Source organism: Emys orbicularis, chromosome 1 (genome assembly GCF_028017835.1).
Source record: "Emys orbicularis isolate rEmyOrb1 chromosome 1, rEmyOrb1.hap1, whole genome shotgun sequence".
NCBI lineage: Eukaryota > Metazoa > Chordata > Testudines > Emydidae > Emys > Emys orbicularis.
This window is the reverse complement of record NC_088683.1, coordinates 265,630,863-265,649,365: the sequence shown is the minus strand read 5'-3', so window position 1 is coordinate 265,649,365 and position 18,503 is coordinate 265,630,863.

Sequence of the window (18,503 nt, the reverse complement as noted above, 5' to 3'; positions counted from 1 at the left end):
GGGAATTTGGAGATGTGTCCTGGAGGCAGGGATTGGGAACACTGCATGGCTGTGTGCAGCAGCTCACCAGAGATGCTCTCTTGTTTGTTTTATTCCTTTCTCATTCACTAGTTTGTTATTTAATGAACCCCAAGATCATTACATGGTGTCAGAAGTGCTGAATGAGAAGGAAGCTCCAGTCATTTTGAAGTTAACTCCTGTCAGGTGTTTGCAGCTGAAAGCAGAGACAAAGAGAGGCACCAGAGAAGCAAGTGGAGCACTAGGCACAGAGGCTTTTGCATGTATTTGGTGAGCACAGTAGTAGCTTGACTAGCTTAAGAAGAGTTAAAGGCCAAAAATGGATGTTTTGCAACCTCCTTCCAGTCTGCGATTGTCACACAATGTTGCAGAGAACTGGAAAAAATTCTGACAGAGATTTGAATTGTGTTTAGCAGCCACAGCGGCAGATGAGAAAAAAATGATAAAGTGAAATCATCAATCTTTTTGCACGTTGTTGGGGAGGAATCATTGGATATTTATAACAACTTTAAGTTTGAAGAAGGTGAAAGCATGAAGTTAATTAAAATGCTGACTAAATTTGAGGAATATTGCATGCCAAAAAGGAATGAAACCTTTGAGAGAGACAAAATTTTTACATGCATGCCAAAAACTGATGACACCATTGAACAATATATAACAGAATTAAGGAAAATCAGTAAAACCTGTGACTTTGGTGAGCTGACAGTCTCTGGTCAGAGACAGAATCATTTGTGGCATTAAAGACAATGTGTTAAGAGAGAGACTGCTCCATGAAGGAGACTTAACTTTAGAAAAAGCTCTCCAGATATGCAGGATAACAGAAACTGTGAAAGCACAAGCCGAAGACCTAAATTCACCAGAAGGGGTTATCCATGTACTAAATACAAAATAATATAGCCAGAATAGGTCAAATCAAAGAGAGGAACCACTCGCTATGAAAATTACTGCTAGAAGGGAGACAGTTATGTGGAAAGTGTGGATCACAGCATGGCCCCAAACAGTGTGTTTCCTTTGGGAAACTCTGTCATAACTGTGGGGGAAATAATCATTTTGCAAAATACAGCAGATCCCAGATGCAGAAAGGCCAAGTGCATTCAGTTAAAGACAAGATCATACTGAATCTGGCTATGAGGCACTCTTTCGGGAATATCATGACTGTTTCAAGGGCTGGGTTACTTGCAGGGTGAACATACAATCTGGATAAACAAGCAGTTCTATCCAATTATCCATCAATGTAGAAAGGTGCCATTTGCACTCCGTGATGCAAGCTCAGCCTTGAGTTTAAGAATGGAAGCAATGCAAGTAATACAAAAAATTGAGGAGCCAACAGAATGGGTGAACTCCCTCATCATTGTGGAGAAAAGTAACAGCCAGCTATGCATATGTTTAGGTTCCAGAGATCTCATTTCAAACTACCAACCAGAGAAGAGATTATGGCTCAGTTTGCAAATGCTCAATATTTTAGAAAATTGGATGCATCCTCCGGTTTTTGGCAGCTAAAATTAATTGAAGAAAGCTCAAAATGATGCACATTTAAAACGCCATTTGGAATATACAGATTTTTACACTTACTCTTCAGCACCAGAAGTGTACCACAAAACCAGACTATTAATGGTGTTGACACCTCAATGGATGACATCGTCATCTGGGGCTCAACGAAAGAAGAGCATGATCGGAGACTTCGGGAAGTCCTGGATGTAACTAGAGCTGCAAACCTCAAAATAAATAGGGAGAAATGTGTTTTAGGAGTTACAAAACTGACTTATGTTGGGGACATTATTTCCAACGAAGGTGTAAAACCTGATAAGAGGAAGATTTCAGCCATTGAATTGATACCACGTCCCCAGTCAAAGAAAGATGTCCAATGGTTCCCAGTAATGGTTATGTTGGAAAATTCATATCTAATCTATCTACCAAAGCAGCATCTTAGAGAAAACTCCTAGAGAATAAAAATGAATGGCACTGGAGTGCAGAACAGTAGGAATCATGGGAAGGTTTAAAACAACAACTGATACAAAAACCAGTGTTGAAGTGTTATACACCAGGAAAGCCTATTAAAACATCAGCAGATGCTTCACAGTCTGGGTCAGGTGCAGTGATTTCACAGAAGCATGAGGATTGTTGGCAACCAGTAGCCTATGCATCAAAATCACTGACTGAGGCAGAAATCAGATATGCACAGATCAAGAAGGAGCTTTTAGGAATATTATTTGCCTGCGAGAGATTCAATCAGTATATTAATGGACAGACAGTGAAAGTTGAAACAGACCACTGATAGTTTTATTTAGAGGGTAAGGGTGGAGCCTAGGGAGGGTAGGGCAGGGGCGGGGCCTTGGGGGGAAGAGGCTGGTCACGGGTGGGGGAGGTTCCGGCATTGCATTCTTGCTGGAGTATATGGTTTTTAAATATTAAAAAGTTGGCAACCCTACTCAGTTCACTTTGGTTTCAGTGAATGTTGAAGGTGCTTAGCACCTCCCATGATCAGGCCCTAGATAAATACTAAGAATTTTTTAATATATATCTATAAAATATAGTGCATTTATTACATTAAGTGGCCAACTTGCAGCAGTTTATAGATCTATTTCCTTGTTTGCCTAGTACTCATATCATGCAAGCCTACATACGAATATTCAAAAAACAGCAAGTTTGGTGATGAGTCTTGTGAAACTGATTGTCCTGAATAAATGCTGGATGAAGCACTAATGAATAAACTACATGAAAACCAAAATCCTTTATATAGCGAAACATAACTTCAAACATGCCACAAGTTCTTTAAAGTATATATTTTTCCCTCCTCAATTGAGGATTCCATTTACAAAGGATTGTAGGTCATATAAACATTCCATAGGTTCATATGCTAGTCATAACATGTTGACTTTTTTATACTCTGGGGCAGTATAATATGAAAGCACTATTAGATAAAGAATGCAGCATTGCCAACGCTCAAAGATTATTCCTGAGTGACCCAATTTGAGGTGCATTTTATGCTGCTCACAATTCACAACAGCAGTATGAGACAGACATGATTTTGTCATAGCTACTTTCTTGCCCTACCTGGAGGCGGGCTCGCCTACAGTAACAGATCTGTAGGGAATTATGTTGAGAGTGCTCTGCTCCGTGTCAGGTCTCAGGAAAAACAAGTAGTATGGATTATAGAATCATTCCCTTCAATGAACAAATGGTGATGTAGGAACTAAAGTGTTCCTTAATACGTTGGAGAGAGATGAAAATGCTTGCTCCACTGGGAGGGGAGGAAGGGAAAGAGTGCAGTCCTACCTAAGATGCCAGTTTGAGAGGAGACTCTTATATGTATTTGAGCTTGGAAGTTGAGTTGTGCAAACACACCTGGCAAGGGTGGGCCTCTTCCTCCTACTTGCTGCAATGAGGGACTTACCTTTAAGAGTTCAAGAAACATACAACTTTAAATTATAGCTATTTGCCAACTGAAATTATTGAGGAACGCTACTAAGAGGTTATCAATATATGGGCAAAATGATTCACTTTAAGTTTATTAGATGTAGTGTTGGTAAATATTAATCTTTTATTATTTTATTTTTATGTTAACTCATGATTCTTTGACCAAAAAATATCCCAGAAACTTTTCTCTGTCAGCCAAATAGCTGTTTAAACCCTAATGCCAAAGAGTGTTTTGTTTCAGACTAATGAATGTCTGTAAAATCGTAGCAGGACTGTACTTAATTATCCAATCTGCTTTCTACCCTGAACTTTAGCTGACCCTTAAATGTTATCAATAAGCTGAATTATAGTGGGACCTTAGTATGTTGTTAATAATGGATTGTGTGTCCTCTTACTTTAACCTTTGACCCTTAGGAAAATATGTCCAGATGTCCAGAAAGGAACTATTTGTAATTGATATGGTGCAGGTGTTTTCTGTGATTAAGATAATGATCTATCGAAAGATCCTTTTAGCTTACAGGAACTACACTAACAGATTATTTCTGCCATAATGATTTAGTTAGTTATCTTTTGTGATTGATAAAATAATGGATTGATAAACAGGTGTCTTTAGCTTATCAATTAGGTAAACCAAATACCATGAAAAGAGTTCGACAGATCAATAGGGCTTTTTCTTTGTCTCTTTTCTGTAAATAAGCATAGTATATAAAGGGATGAATTTTGGGGAGTTAGTTAGAAGTGAAGTAACCTGCCAACAATCCTCCAGTCTCAGATTGGTACGTATGTTTCCTTTCTGTATTCTGTATAGTGCTGTATTAAGTATTAATTGATTGTCTTACTTAAATAAAACTTCAACTAAGTTGGTTATTTTACATCATGTCTTATTAAATCCAAACAAGTAACAGTAGTCAGTAGTCAGTAGTCTCTGAATCTTAAATACTCTGATACATAATAAAAACTCATCTAGAATACTTGGGTGGAGGTGGCAGATATCAGAGAAAAGTAAAGTTGTGTATCTCCTGAGAAAACAGGTATTGAGATGTTCAGTGATTAAGTGGATTACCACAGATGGCTCTACTCCATAAAACTATAAAAATATTGACACGAGAGACCTCAGCAGTCCAGAATCTAGTTTGGGAATCTTCATAATGGGATAATACTGAGAAACCAGGCTGATTTAAGGTACCAGAGAAAATTTTCATGAATTGGTCCAGATCCCCAGCTGGTGCAAATTGGGATAGTTCCATTGCCTTCATAAAAGTACACTGATTTACACAAGTGAAGCAGAAAGCACTCTGAGGGTGTTAGACTGCACACTATCAAAAAGACTTCATAAGAGAGAATCTTATCTAAAACTGCACAGCAACACATTAAGGTTTAAGGAACTGGATCAGGTTTAACGGACTGGATTATTTACATTTGCACAAAGAGGCAGAAAACCAAAGTAGATCGGCTTCAATAAACTTATTTAGACTCAATTTGTGGTACTGTATTTCATGATGGGTATTCCTTTATTCTGAGTCTTATTCAAAGCTGAGAACATTGCAGATGCTGTACAATATAATAATTATAATTAACAGACACCCTTTCTAGTAATCTCAGTAAAGAGAGCAAAGATTAAACTGGTGTGGATATTACACCAACTCGTCCTACTCCTAGAGATGTCCTACTCCTTCTAGATCCATGGTCAAGGCACATTGCAGGGGCAATGTGGGGAGGATTACACTACAGTTGCTCACGATACTCAATATGTGAATAAATCAAGGATTTCATTTTCTAATTTTCATGAGCCCTACATTCAGTTTAAGGGGAAAAGCAATGCATTTTGGTGCATTTTGGAATGAAGCCAATGATTAATCTAAATAAAGATTTGTTAAGAATTTCCAATAAGAAATAAAATGTATAGTTTGAGCTCTCAGATTCAATGCTCTAACGTGACATTTATAATTATAAATAGCAATAATCTCTTCAGATAAGTAACTCTCACTAGTATGAGTAACTACATGACTATGAATGATATCACTTTTTTTGGACCCACAGTTAAATGTTAAAGGTTCTCATATCTTAGTGCATTAAGTACTTGGTTAAAATAAGAGTAAAACTGACAGTGGCAATGCTGCTCCTTCCTACCTTTACACATGCTAATCTTTTGTAGAAATGGTGTAGAAATTATATAATACGTGAATATATGCTGAAACTTCAGAGTAAAAATGTCCAAGGAATCCAGTATTGTATTGCGTGGATGTGCCTTAATCATTAGTTCTCATCTTGCAGCAACGGAGTATAAACAGGTTTGTCCATTGGATTTTATCCTAATTAGCTCACTGATAGTCCAAGAAAGAGAACAGCCACAAAGTATGTTACATGCTGCCAACAATTCCCCAGGGCAAAGTACTAATGAATTGTAACAGCTGCTACTTGAACATAAGGTAAGTGCTTCTTATCAAATATCACTGAGGGAATGTAGCACCCCTAAAGGATTGAAGAATTTATAGCAGCAAGAAGTCTCTGTCTGACAGCACACATTCTGATAATACATCTATCGCATGGCCTAATTAAAGTGATGAAATCAAGTACTATTATCTGTCTGACTTGCTCTTAAATAATAACACACACAGAACCCACCCAGGCAAGTAGGTAGCAATCTTGATAAATATGAATTGTATCACTCAATATTTTAATAAGAGAGGGAGAGAAGTCATTTTATTTAATGTGAATGATTCTTCCAAACCCAATACATCAGCTGTGCCACTAGAACAACCTATATCATCTCTGTTTGATCATCTCCCTCCATCTATTTTTGTGTGGAGATGTTTCATTTGGGTAGCTCTAAATTGATTTGTTTGGAGGAATGACGGTTAGTCAAACATCAGATTAACATTTATTCCCTGAGGATAAAATCATGCTTGCCATGCACAAATAGTCCTGTTGTGTAAAGCCAGACAGATTTGCAAGACACCAGTCTGAATGTTTGGACAATGTCTTTGATGTTGCTGTGCAAAGTTCTGATATTTGCAGAAAGTGATGCAGCTGACAACACTGATTGACTGGTGTGGCAATATCACACCAGAGCTACAAGCCTTTACTGCTAAGAGTTTATTTGCAATAACCACCCTTGGATTCCTGTAAAATGCTGCTCAGTTGTATAGTGGATGCATTAGGTATTACATTAGTGACCTTTTCTAGCTTCCAGTATAACACAAGCAACTGATAATAAACATTTTGATGCATTAAATTAACTTCTTCATAGATTATGGTCTAGGTATACTTGGTCCTGCCTTAGTGTGGGGGGGTCAAAGTAGATAACCTCCTTACCTAAGTCCTTTCCTTACATTTCTATGATTCTATGTGAAAGAGTTTCATACTACCCTTACAACTAATGGGAAGCCTGGCTCCTTCTCAGTTAGAGTTAGGCCATTTAGGTACCATAGAGGCATGAAAAATGGACTTTATTACAACAACATTTTTTGGACCCAGGCATTTTGGGTGTATTAAAGAGCTAGTGTATAAGTGGGTTGGTAAAATGGGAATTAGAAAAGGAGGAATCCAACCGGCTGATGAAGGTTCAGATTGTGTGGGTATCCAGCATTATTACACAGAATGGAATCCATCAGACTGTTTCCCATCCCAGAAGCCATTATTCCCTTACTGCAGAAAAAAACACTATGGAATACTTTTACAATATTGTCCCTTCTTGCATATTTTTATTTAATCTTTTTCATTTTTTCAATTACTACAAGCTTCAGGATCCAAAAGTCCTAAAGTTCACAGCTGTCTTTGCAAACTGCCTGCTGAAAATTGGAAGCTAAAAACCTATAACATGAAAGTTCTCACTCTGAGACATCTATCTCACTAAGTATGAATGCTGTACGGATCACCATAGTATCTGAGAGCCTACAGTATCTAGCTAGCTATTGGTGGCTTTTCTGATACTATTTCCAGGGAAACAAGGTTCAGTAGGGGAAAATAAGGTAAATGTGAGTATTTTAAAATACTTTTTACATTAATATATGACAGCAGTTATCTACATGGAGAAGTAATAGTGGGAAAGAGCAGCCAGTATCATGATGACCAGGCAATTCTCTTTCAACGCCTTTTAGTCCACGCGTCAGTTTAGCAAACTTTAATTTATGCAATGGGGAGTAAAGTTGAAAGTCGTTTGCCTTTGCTGAGGAAGAAGATAACTATGATATTGTTATTAAAATCTGGTGAGCATTTCATAAAAATAATTAAAGTAACATATGGAAAGGCATGCTTTTACAAAAGGATGCAGAACCCCTCCCCTCCAAAAAAACACCCAAGCATGCCTTATATATACAGGCAGAGCAATGTGACTTCAATATCAATAAGGAAATTCTCCTAAGAAATCATCTAGTGGTTGAGACCTTACACAAAGAACTTCCAGAAAAATTACAGTTAATGTTGGCCTCTGGCACAGGCAGAACAATATGCACAGTAATTTGAGTTAATGAAAATGCAAGTCACCTTGGTTAATATTTTCAGGTGTAACTAAAGGATTTAGGCACCTAAATCCCATTGACTTCAGTGAGAAAGCAGTGGAAGCATAGGGCAGGAAGTACCGAATAAAGTTCCTATAGGGAAAAGGGAAGCACCATTAAAACATTCCTCTTAAGAGCAAGGAGTCCCCTGAGCAGAAATGTGGCAAGTGCAGCAAGGGAAAATATAGAACAAATGAGCTCTGCTTAGTCAGTGAAGCGTGTGTGGGAAATGTCAGAGAAAAGAACATTAAGAGCACTGAAACCAGAGAGATAAACCGAGCAAGTATGTGTGATGCCTAGGATGTGTTATTAAAGGCAGCATTCATGAGCAGGCTTGGACTGTCAGCGTCAAGATTTATTATACTACTGTTAAATTTAAAATTGATTCAGGAGCAGAGGTGACTGTAAAGAGACTTTTAAGGAAAAGAGCTCTAGCCTTAAACTGGAGTAATCCAGGGAAGAACACTATAATCCAGGACAGACAAGTTGCCTGAGGTCTGGTCTACACTACAGAGTTAGGGCGATGCAAGGCAGCTTACGTCAACCTAACTATGGAACTGTCTACACCAGTGGTTCCCAAACTGGGGTTTGTGAAATGTTACAGGGGGTTCTCGGGAAAAAATTCCCTAATGGCGGACAGAGCTGTCCCTAGGAACTCCGGGCAGCATGGTACCAGCAGCCCGGAGACCCTGGACTTCCAAGAGCTAAGCAGATCATAGCAAACATATCTATCACACTGAGGAGATTTAAACGTCAAGACTCCTTATAAGAAATGGAAAGGGAGGTGGATATTTTTTGCTGTTTTTAAAATTAAATAAGCAGCTAGTATTGTTTTTAAAATTATTATGAAGAACAAGTTTAAGCTTTGTTGTAACGTGCGTTGTTTGCCTGGACTGCTCAAGACCTGAATGCTTGTGTAGGAGGAACTCTTTGAGTTGGTTTCTTAAATACCTTCATGATGTTTCAAATTTGATACTCCTTGATGAAACATGGGAGCCTTGCCTTATAACAGATTTATTCAAAGTGATACAAGCGACGAAAGTGAGATCTTGGAAGAGTGTTGCCGTTTTTATAATATAATAAAAATACTGTAATGATAAATAATAATTAATAATAAATAGTGTGTAATAAGCATGTCATAAAAACAAATTTTATATTTCTAAGATCATTGCTTTTATAATTTATACTCAGGTAAAGGAGAAAATCCCTGGAAATTTTCATTTTTAGGAGGAGGTTCATGATACTTGATATTTTAGTTAAAGGGGTTCACAGGTTGTTAAAGTTTGGGAACCACTGGTCTACACTTAAATTTTGCTCCTGCCGATGTAACTGTCCCACTACGCCGACTTAATAACTCCACCTCCACAAGCAGCGTAGAATTATGGTTGATGTTGTTAAGTCAACACAGTGTCAGTGGAGACACCGCGTTGCTTATGTCAACTGTTACTGGCTTTCAGGCACCATCCCACAATGCCCCACACTGACTGTACAATCGATACAAGCGCTCCGGGTGAGGACACGCACTGCCAACACAAGGAGCGAAGTGTAGACATGCACAAGCGATGTAATTACTGTGGTGGCTGTATGCCAATTAAGTTAGGTCGACTTAATTTTGTAGTGTAGACATGGTCTGAGTCAGTTCAAGGATAAAAGAGTATGTGTATGACACCGCAGTCCATAATGACAATGCACTGCAAATAACCTCCTAGATTAAATCAGAGCCATTGAGATAGATCCCATAAAACACATAGTGGAAGATGGGATGGTGTTTGGTGAAACTAGCCTGTTTAAAGAAAAACCAGTTTGATCCTCTTGAAAAAGAGCCTATATTTTTTGCGCTCAGCACATTCTGCTTCCTAAAGTGAAGGAAGAACTTGATAGGAAGGTGAAGAATGGTGTAATAGAGCATATTCCTGAACTGACAGAGTGGTGCTTATTGTACCCCTTATGAGAAAAATGGACACCTCCATAGCATCATATATCTAAAAAGACTCAATAAGCATTAAGGAGGGAAAAGTATCATTTCCTCACTGTGGAAGGTGCAATCTCTAAGTTAACTGATGATACAACAGTAATCTCTTCACTAGATGCAGCTAGTGGATTCTAGCAAGTTCTGCTCCACCCTGTCAGAGTCAAGCTAACAACTTTTAAAACACCATTTGGAAGATATTGCTCATGTCACCATCTGGTCTGTATAACAAGCATCCCAGAAATCTTTGAGAGAAGTGAGAGAGGTTCTGCAAAGGGTGGAGGAAGTGGAAGTCTATATGGATGCCATTTTAGTTTATTGACAGTTTAGGGAAAAGCATAACCAAAAATAAAACATGTTCTGATGGCAATAGAGACTGCTGGAATACATTTTTCTCTGTCTAATTGTATGCTACACCCAACTCAACTACTGTTCTTATAGAGTGTGTAATTGATAAGAATGTCAGAAGCTATCCTCCATTTTTGTTTTGTTGTTGTTACCCTCCATGTTGGCCTCCCTTCTTGTTGCTTAGTTTGGCACTCTTTTGGTAACCCTCTCTTCTGATTGGGTAATTTTGAAAGAATGCTACCTAACAACAGGGATAGTGGCGGGAAATTTAGATGAGAGGGAAAGGTCACCTGACCCCAGAAAAAAATCTGCCTAGCAACACTAGGTTATATAAGGGCTCTAAACCCTACAGAGGGTGCTGTCCACCCCAGTGACAGTCTATGCTCGCCCTCAGTAACATCAAGATAGAAAATTGAAGACACCATTCTTGTTCTTGACACCTGTCCATTCCTGTCGTCTCCATTCCTGTGGTTTCAGTTTTTGTTGGTTCCCTATGTTTCTGCCCAGCTCCTTGGGACTCTTGATCATTGCTTTTGGTTCTCCTCTGGTCTCCCTTGTAGATTGGTAAAGTAAACAGTTTATGTAATCTTTGTACCCACATATGTTTAGTTCTGGGTCTGGGCTTTATGCCTCTTTTGAGTAAACCATCAATTTGTTTGTAATAACCCCCCTTTTACTTTAATCCTTTAATTGTGTCGGTATTTTTCTTGGAACTACCGTAGGTGATAGATACCAATTCAAGGGAATGGGCCTGCGGGGAGGAAGTCCTTAATAGAGCTCTTCCCAATCTTTTGGTAACAAGAATACAAAGGGCATATCTCAAAAATGTCAAAGTTGCATTTCCAGCATCTAAAAGGATATCAGCTCTGAATTCTGAGCTTTTGAGATACAGCATAATTCCAAATACATTGCCTCCCATGTCACCATCTACAAGGTAATGGAAGAGAGATCAGTACACATTGCTAAGAGAATTATTCAGCAAAAGACTCCATAAAGCTGCTGAGCTATAGAGAAATGTCTGTAACTGAGCTCAGTTACTTATTGGTCAATGAATTTAAACTGATGCCAGTCTTGCGGTATCTCCTAACTGTCTAAAATGGCTCTGGTTAAAGAATGTGTGGCTGAGCGATGCAGGCTTTCTTTAATTGTTGGAATGCAGTCTGAGGTTTACTCAAGTTTAAACTAGGAGACCCACTCCTGATAAAACTGGATGAGAAAAAATACTGGACACCAGCACTTGACATTGGATGTCGCCTACACACACTCTGAGAGACTACGTGGTTGAGACAGATTATGGTCAATGGTACAGAAGAAACAGGCACCTACAGCTGGTTCCAAATCCAGCTGAATTGTCAAGTTACCCCAGCAGCAATGGTATTTGCACCATAACCTTAGTCAAGGGAAATAATCTTTCTGAGATGAGTTATGAATCCATTGAACAGGATTCCGCATCCCCAAGATCAGAATATGATCAGCTCTGTCAGGGCCGGCTCTAGCTTTTTTGCCGCCCCAGGCAAAAAAAAAAAAAAAGGCGGCCAGACTGCCGATGCAAAAAAAAATGGCGGCCGGACTGCCGAAGCAAAAAAAAAACGGCCGCTGCAGGGAGCACATGGAGGGCGGTCAAGGTGGCTTGCAGGGGGGTGAAGGGCTGCACCCGCCCGCTCCCTCCGCCCGTGGGCAGCCCTCCGGCCTTGGGGTGCCTCTCCCGGCCGGGCAGGTGGAGCCCCCGGGGGCTGCAGGAGGTGCTGGCTCAGCCGCTCCTTTAAAGGCGGCTCAGCCGGGCCGGGCTCAGAGCGGCGCAGGAGGCGGAGGCCGGTGCAGGCGGCGGGGAGTGGCATGTCCCGGGGAGCCCGGCGGCACAGTGAGCAGCGGGGATCGCTAGTTCGTGCCCCTGCAGGGCTGGGCTGGCCGCTCCAAAATTGGCCCCTTACAATGTGCCGCCCCAGGCATGTGCTTTCTCGTCTGGTGCCTGGAGGCGGCCCTGGGCTCTGTACAAGTGGTAAAACTGGGGACACATTTGGATCTATAAATTGTTTTTAAATATTAACTCTTCTTAAAGAATGTTTATACAGGAAAAGAGAGGAAAAGTGGATGTTGGGCACTTGTAGGCCTTTCTCTTCTCAGGCAGTAGTGCTCCTTTGTGGTTCAAGATATCCAATTCTGGAGTCTTTGGTAAGTATTTAAACAATAGCTTTTATTATGAAAGTAAAATAATAAACACTGTAACTCTGTTGGCTAGGCAGAGACTCAGCAGGACAACCTGCCTAGCAGATAACTGCTGGCCAGATAGCTTTAGATAACTGGCATCCATATGCAGTATATGTATTAAGTATTGATTAACAATTGACCAATCAATACAAAGCATGAGTCAGTTATTGATAGGTAAACAGCTTAACAAATCAGGAACTGTTGCTGGGTAAACTAGTAACTGTTGCTGGACAGAATCATAACTATAACAAGATTTGAATACCCGCGGTCCTCAGGATCCACCAAGGTCACCTATCAGACACCTTTATTGACAGCTCCTAGGCTGCACTCATTCTTCTGGCCCTATACTGTTAGCACAGGCTACAGTGGATATGTTTACTGTTTCTTTAAAATTATAGTAGGAAGTCAGGCAATAGTGGGGCTGGGGAAAGTTCTACAGTGAAGCATGGGGAGAGAGAGGTTTTAAGGTTAATACTGTATTCCTTTTTCTAATAAGGTCTCTTATTCAGTGTTAGAAGAAAATGACTGTGATTCTTTACCATTGTTAAATGCAAACGTTTTGTTGTGTCATTACTTCCCCATTCCCTCCCAGCTCCCTAAATAGCCTGGAAAGGATTTGATTTTTATCAGTAAATGTTAATAAACATTGATTTCACTGTACATATACAAATAAATGAAAAAAATATCTCCATCGATTATTGTCAAAATTTACAGATAGGCAAAGTGAGAAAAATGCTACTTGAGAACGTATTAGAGTCCTACCTTAATGTGTATAAAATGTGTTGTAATGAATGCTTCATATTTACAGTTTTGCTAAAACTGCTGGCTCCTGCATTAACAGCACTGTAGCTAATTATGCAGCATTCATTAGTGTGTTGGGGTCAAAGTTGAGGAAAAGCATAAATCCAGTTATGTTTGTGGTGGTGGGAGCACCTGCACTTGTACAGGAATAGAGGCCAGGTTTGTTGTTTTTTATTTCAATGATGGGTTGCAAGGAATATTGCAGAGAATACCCTGACCTCAAACATAAAATGGTGAAAAAGTCTGGAAATGGAAACAAGGACATTTTGTGCTGCAAAGTTTGTAAAACAGACAGGCAAATTGTACTGCTGAACATTTGAGTAACACTGCTCTACAGCCAAAATGCTTCTGAAATAAATGTAGTCAAACTTTACTAATTCTGGGTCACTGAGAACGAAAATGATGCTTAAAATTGTTGATTGGCTCTAGTTTTCAAGATATGCTATTGGGTCAGTATATACGACCCTTGACTTGGGAATGGCGGAGGATAAGTGAGTTATAAAGGGAAGGGATCTCAATTTAAACCAGAAATGACTAAAATACATCTTTGACTGGATCTATGAATAAATCTATGACTGGGTTTGGACAGTACTTGCTTTTTAGGCAAAACAATGAATGATGCAATCTGAAGCTGGTATTGCGTCATACATGATATGAATTGCATCATGTTATTCCTAGAAGTCATGGATGATGCAATCATAACGAAGCTTACATCACTCTGCTGAACAAATTGCCCTATATCAGCTCTAGAAATCATACAGTGTCGTGCTCTCTTATTTGTCAGTGTTTGATTTTGCAAAGGGACACATCTCTGTTTAGCCAAAGTGAGCAGAGATGCCTCGTACTTGTGTGAACAGTGCAGATAACTTCTGCTATGTTTGTGGTGAAGTGACTTTTGCATCACAAAAGCGCAGTATAACCACTATGGTTAAGAAAGCCTATCACCTTTATTTTGGCTGCAAAATTGGAGATCAGGACAAGAGGTGGGCCCCACACATATGCTGCAACACTTGTGCAACCAATCTTCGCCAGTGGTTGAACAGGAAAAGGAAATCTAAGCCTTTTGCAGTGCCAATGATTTGGAGAGAGCCAACAGATCATACCAGCAATTGTTACTTCTGCATGGTGCCTCCAGTTGGGAAAGGTGTGTCAAAGAAGAAAAAGTGGACTGTGCATTATCCAAACATTCCATCAGCTATACGCCCAGTACCCCACGGAGAAGGACTGCCGGTTCCTGATGCACCAGAATCATTCTCACTTGAGTCAGACGAGGAAGAGGATGAAACTTCTGGTCCTGAACCATCAATGTCACAGGACCCACATTTTCTCCCATCCTCCTCCTCCTCTGAACCACACCTCATAACACAAGGTGAACTGAATGACCTTGTCAGGGATTTGGAACTACCCAAGAGTAAGGCAGAGCTGTTGGGCTCCAGACTACAGCAGTGGAATCTCCTGGCAGGTGATGTTAGGGTTTCCATGTTCCGTGACCGTCAAAAGGATCTTGTCCCATTCTTCTTCATGGAAGGTGATCTTGTAGCCTGCAACAACATCGATGGTGTGATGGCAGCCCTCAACATCGTTCACGATCCAGATGAGTGGAGACTGTTCATTGATTCATTGAAGACTAGTCTTAAAGCTGTTTTACTGCATAATGGCAATGTTTTGCCATCAATTCCAGTTGGCCATGCAGTCCATATGAAGGAAACCTATGACAACATGAAACAACTTTTGAGGTGCATAAACTATAACCAACATCAGTGGCAGCTTTGTGGCGATTTGAAGGTTGTTGCTCTCTTGCTTGGTCTGCAGACTGGATACACAAAGTACTGCTGTTTTCTCTGCGAATGGGATAGTCGTGCAAGAGATTCCCACTACATCAAGAAAGATTGGCCACTCCGACAGTCATTGGAGCCTGGGAGGAAAAGTGTTCAGCATCCACCACTTGTTGAATCAAGGAAGATTTTGTTACCACCCTTACACATCAAGCTGGGTCTGATGAAGAACTTTGTCAAGGCCATTGACAAAACACAAGCAGCTTTCAAGTACCTCCGTGGAAAATTTCCAAGGTTAAGTGAAGCTAAGATAAAGGAAGGTGTCTTTGTTGGTCCTCAGATTCGTGAACTTCTTCGAGATGATGCATTTGACCATGCACTGCGTGGCAAGGAAAAGACGGCATGGAAAGCCTTCCAGTTAGTGGCAATAAATTTTCTCGGAAACAACAAGGCAGACAACTACAGGTTGTTGGTGGAAAACCTCCTCAAGGCATACAAAAGCCTTGGTTGCAACATGTCACTAAAGATACATTTTTTGCACTCTCATCTAGATTTTTTTTCCACTGAACTGCGGAGCAGTGAGCGACGAGCACAGCGAGCGATTTCACCAGGACATTGCAACAATGGAGAAACGCTATCAGGGCAAATGGAGCCCATCAATGCTTGCAGACTATTGCTGGTCAGTGACAAGAGATGCTCCATTTAATGAATACAAGAGACAAGCCAAGAAGCGCCGAGTAGACACTGAATAGGACTAAACTATGTACATAATAGTTTTTTGCCTTTTGTTTCATAATAAATTTTATTTATATAAGCCTTTTGCTGATTTTTAAAGTGTTACATAAACAGGATAGGTGAAATATTATCATTAAAGCAACCATAAACACATGAAAAGACCTAGGTTTACAATTAATGATTAAAACTCTACTATCTACACAATATACATAGACATAAAATGTAAAAACTTAAATATCTTAGAAACAGTAGCCAATCAGTTGTTTTAATTGTCATATTTGAATTCAGCACATCAAAATACATAATAAATATCACATTTTGTCTCTGAAGCAGATGACTTCTCAAAAATTGCAGACCAGTGTAATAAGTCTCATCTGAAATGAAAAGAAAGTCAAGCAAAGATAACCCAAAGTTCAATGGAAGCTTATTTGGAAAGAATGAAACAAATGAAGCAAGAAGCTGCAGATTTTCTATATGATCTAGTACATGCATTGTGCTTTGAGGTGATTCCAGTGAATGCTGTCCAGGGTTCGAGTTATTTTATTAGCTCTGCTCCACAAGTATGCACCAGCAGTGTGCACTTGTCCAGAATATTATCAGCTGGAAGAAAAATACCTTCATGAAGTTTTCACTCACCATTAAGCTTCAATTAAGGATCTTTTGCAGGGTGACAAATTCTCTTTAGTAATTGATGAAACCCCAGAGCTTGCTGGACAGTCAACAATTAACATCCTTGCAGTGTTTTACAGTGATAAAAATAAATCAATAAATACTATTCTATTAAAATCCTCTACTGTCCTTCACTGCAATGTGGGAATCATTTCAATTTGGGTTCAAGATGTATTGTGAGATTATGACTAAATGTGGGAAAACTGTGAATCAACACTGACTTCAGGACATAAATGCTTAGTAAAGAATTTGAAAGAAATATATCCACACCTGCTTCACATTCCATGTATTGCTCACCTTTTGCATGTAGCCATTAATCATGCAATCAAAACTGAGTTCCACAACATCAGTGAATTTGTGATACATTTTCCAGTGATATTTGAATGTGTTAACAGGCAAAGGCAAGCAATTTTTAAAGTTTGTGCAAGCAACAACATGAGCCACTCAGGTTTGCATGTGCCCTCTTGTATGGTGCCATCACGCTGGTTTTCCCTGCTCAGAGGCAACAAAATTCATTCATGCACATTGCGACAGTGAAAGACTTTGTCATTAAAGAGAAGGATGCAGTCATTTCAAAGAGGGCAATGAAATTACACCAGATGGTCAAGGATGATGGAAACCACCAAGTACTGTATTGCAAGTTATCGTTGGGGAATATCCCTGGGGCTCATTTGCAAATGGAAACAAATGCACCCTGATACATCACACACATACATTGCTTAAATGCAATTTACAAGTTGCTGCTGATGTAGATAATATCTTAAAGGAAGTGGAATGCAAGTCAATGGGCTTCAAAATGCAATTCCTTTAATCTGCATTCCATGCTTTCTCATCAGAATTTCAAAGTAAACTGAAAGCCACTTTATCTCACTATGTACATGATGGACTCTGCATTGGGTGCTTTTTTTTTTGCCAGCAATAAAGTGTTTGATTCATTTGTCGAGGCTCAGATGTCACACAATTTTAACAGCTATGAAAATATTTTTCCTTGCAAGGAAGAAGAGTTCAAGCACGATTTTGACTTGCACATGAAGGAGCGTGAAATACCCTGTAATGACAGCATAACAGCACTTAAATCCTGGAGAAGTGAAACCCAGTCGTAGGCTGTTATGTTCAGTATAACATTATGTGCACGTGCAGTGCTAGTAGTTTCAGGGTCTGTGGAAAGCTCATTCAGTCTGTTTAGAAAAGTTCAAGACAAATGTTGCATGTGCTTCTCTGAAGACTGACTTGGGCAGCTTAACCTTTTGTACTACAAAAAGGAAATAAGATCAGATGTGGAGAGCTTTTGAAATCTGGACTCACCTGCTGATTTTACCAGTTAAATATGTATTCCAGTACCTGTATCAAAAGGCCTGAGGGTTTTGTTTTGTTTTTAATTTTACTGCTTGACTTTCCAAGATGTGGGAACTGAAGACTTTATGTGCAAAATCCAGTGATTTTGATTTTGAATTAGGCTTGTTACAAATGGGCTAGCCAATGAATAGTAAAAATAGTTATGATTTGTTGATTTAGGGTGTGTCAACACCAGAGGTGAAAGTAAGCCGGTACAGTCCGGTACGGCATAACAGCAAGAGCTGGTATGCCGTGCCGGACTGGACTGGCTTCCCCAGGCTGGCGATGTAAAGGGCCCGGGGCTCCCTGAAGCGGCTGGAGCCCCTGGCCCTTTAAATCACTGCTGGAGCCCTGCCGCTGCTATCCCGGGGCTCCGGCAGTGGGGCTCAGGTGGCGCTTTAAAGGGCCCAGGGCTCCCCGCAGTGGCCGGAGCCCCGGGCCCTTTAAAGCGCCGCCCGAGCCCGCCTGCCGGAGCCTCGGGGTAGCAGTGACAGGGCTCTATCGGCAATTTAAAGGGCCCGGAGCTCTGCTGCGGTAGCGGCAGCCAGAGCCCCAGGCCTTTTAAATCGCCCCTGACCCCCGGGGCTCCCAGCCACCTCTGCAACTGGTAGCTCCGGGGGTGATTTAAAAGCCCTGGGGCTCCCAGCCTCAGCTGGAGCCCCAGGGCCTTTAAAGCTTGAATTAAAGGCCACGCCTCTTCTGGTTGAGGCCACGCCCCTGCTCAGGACT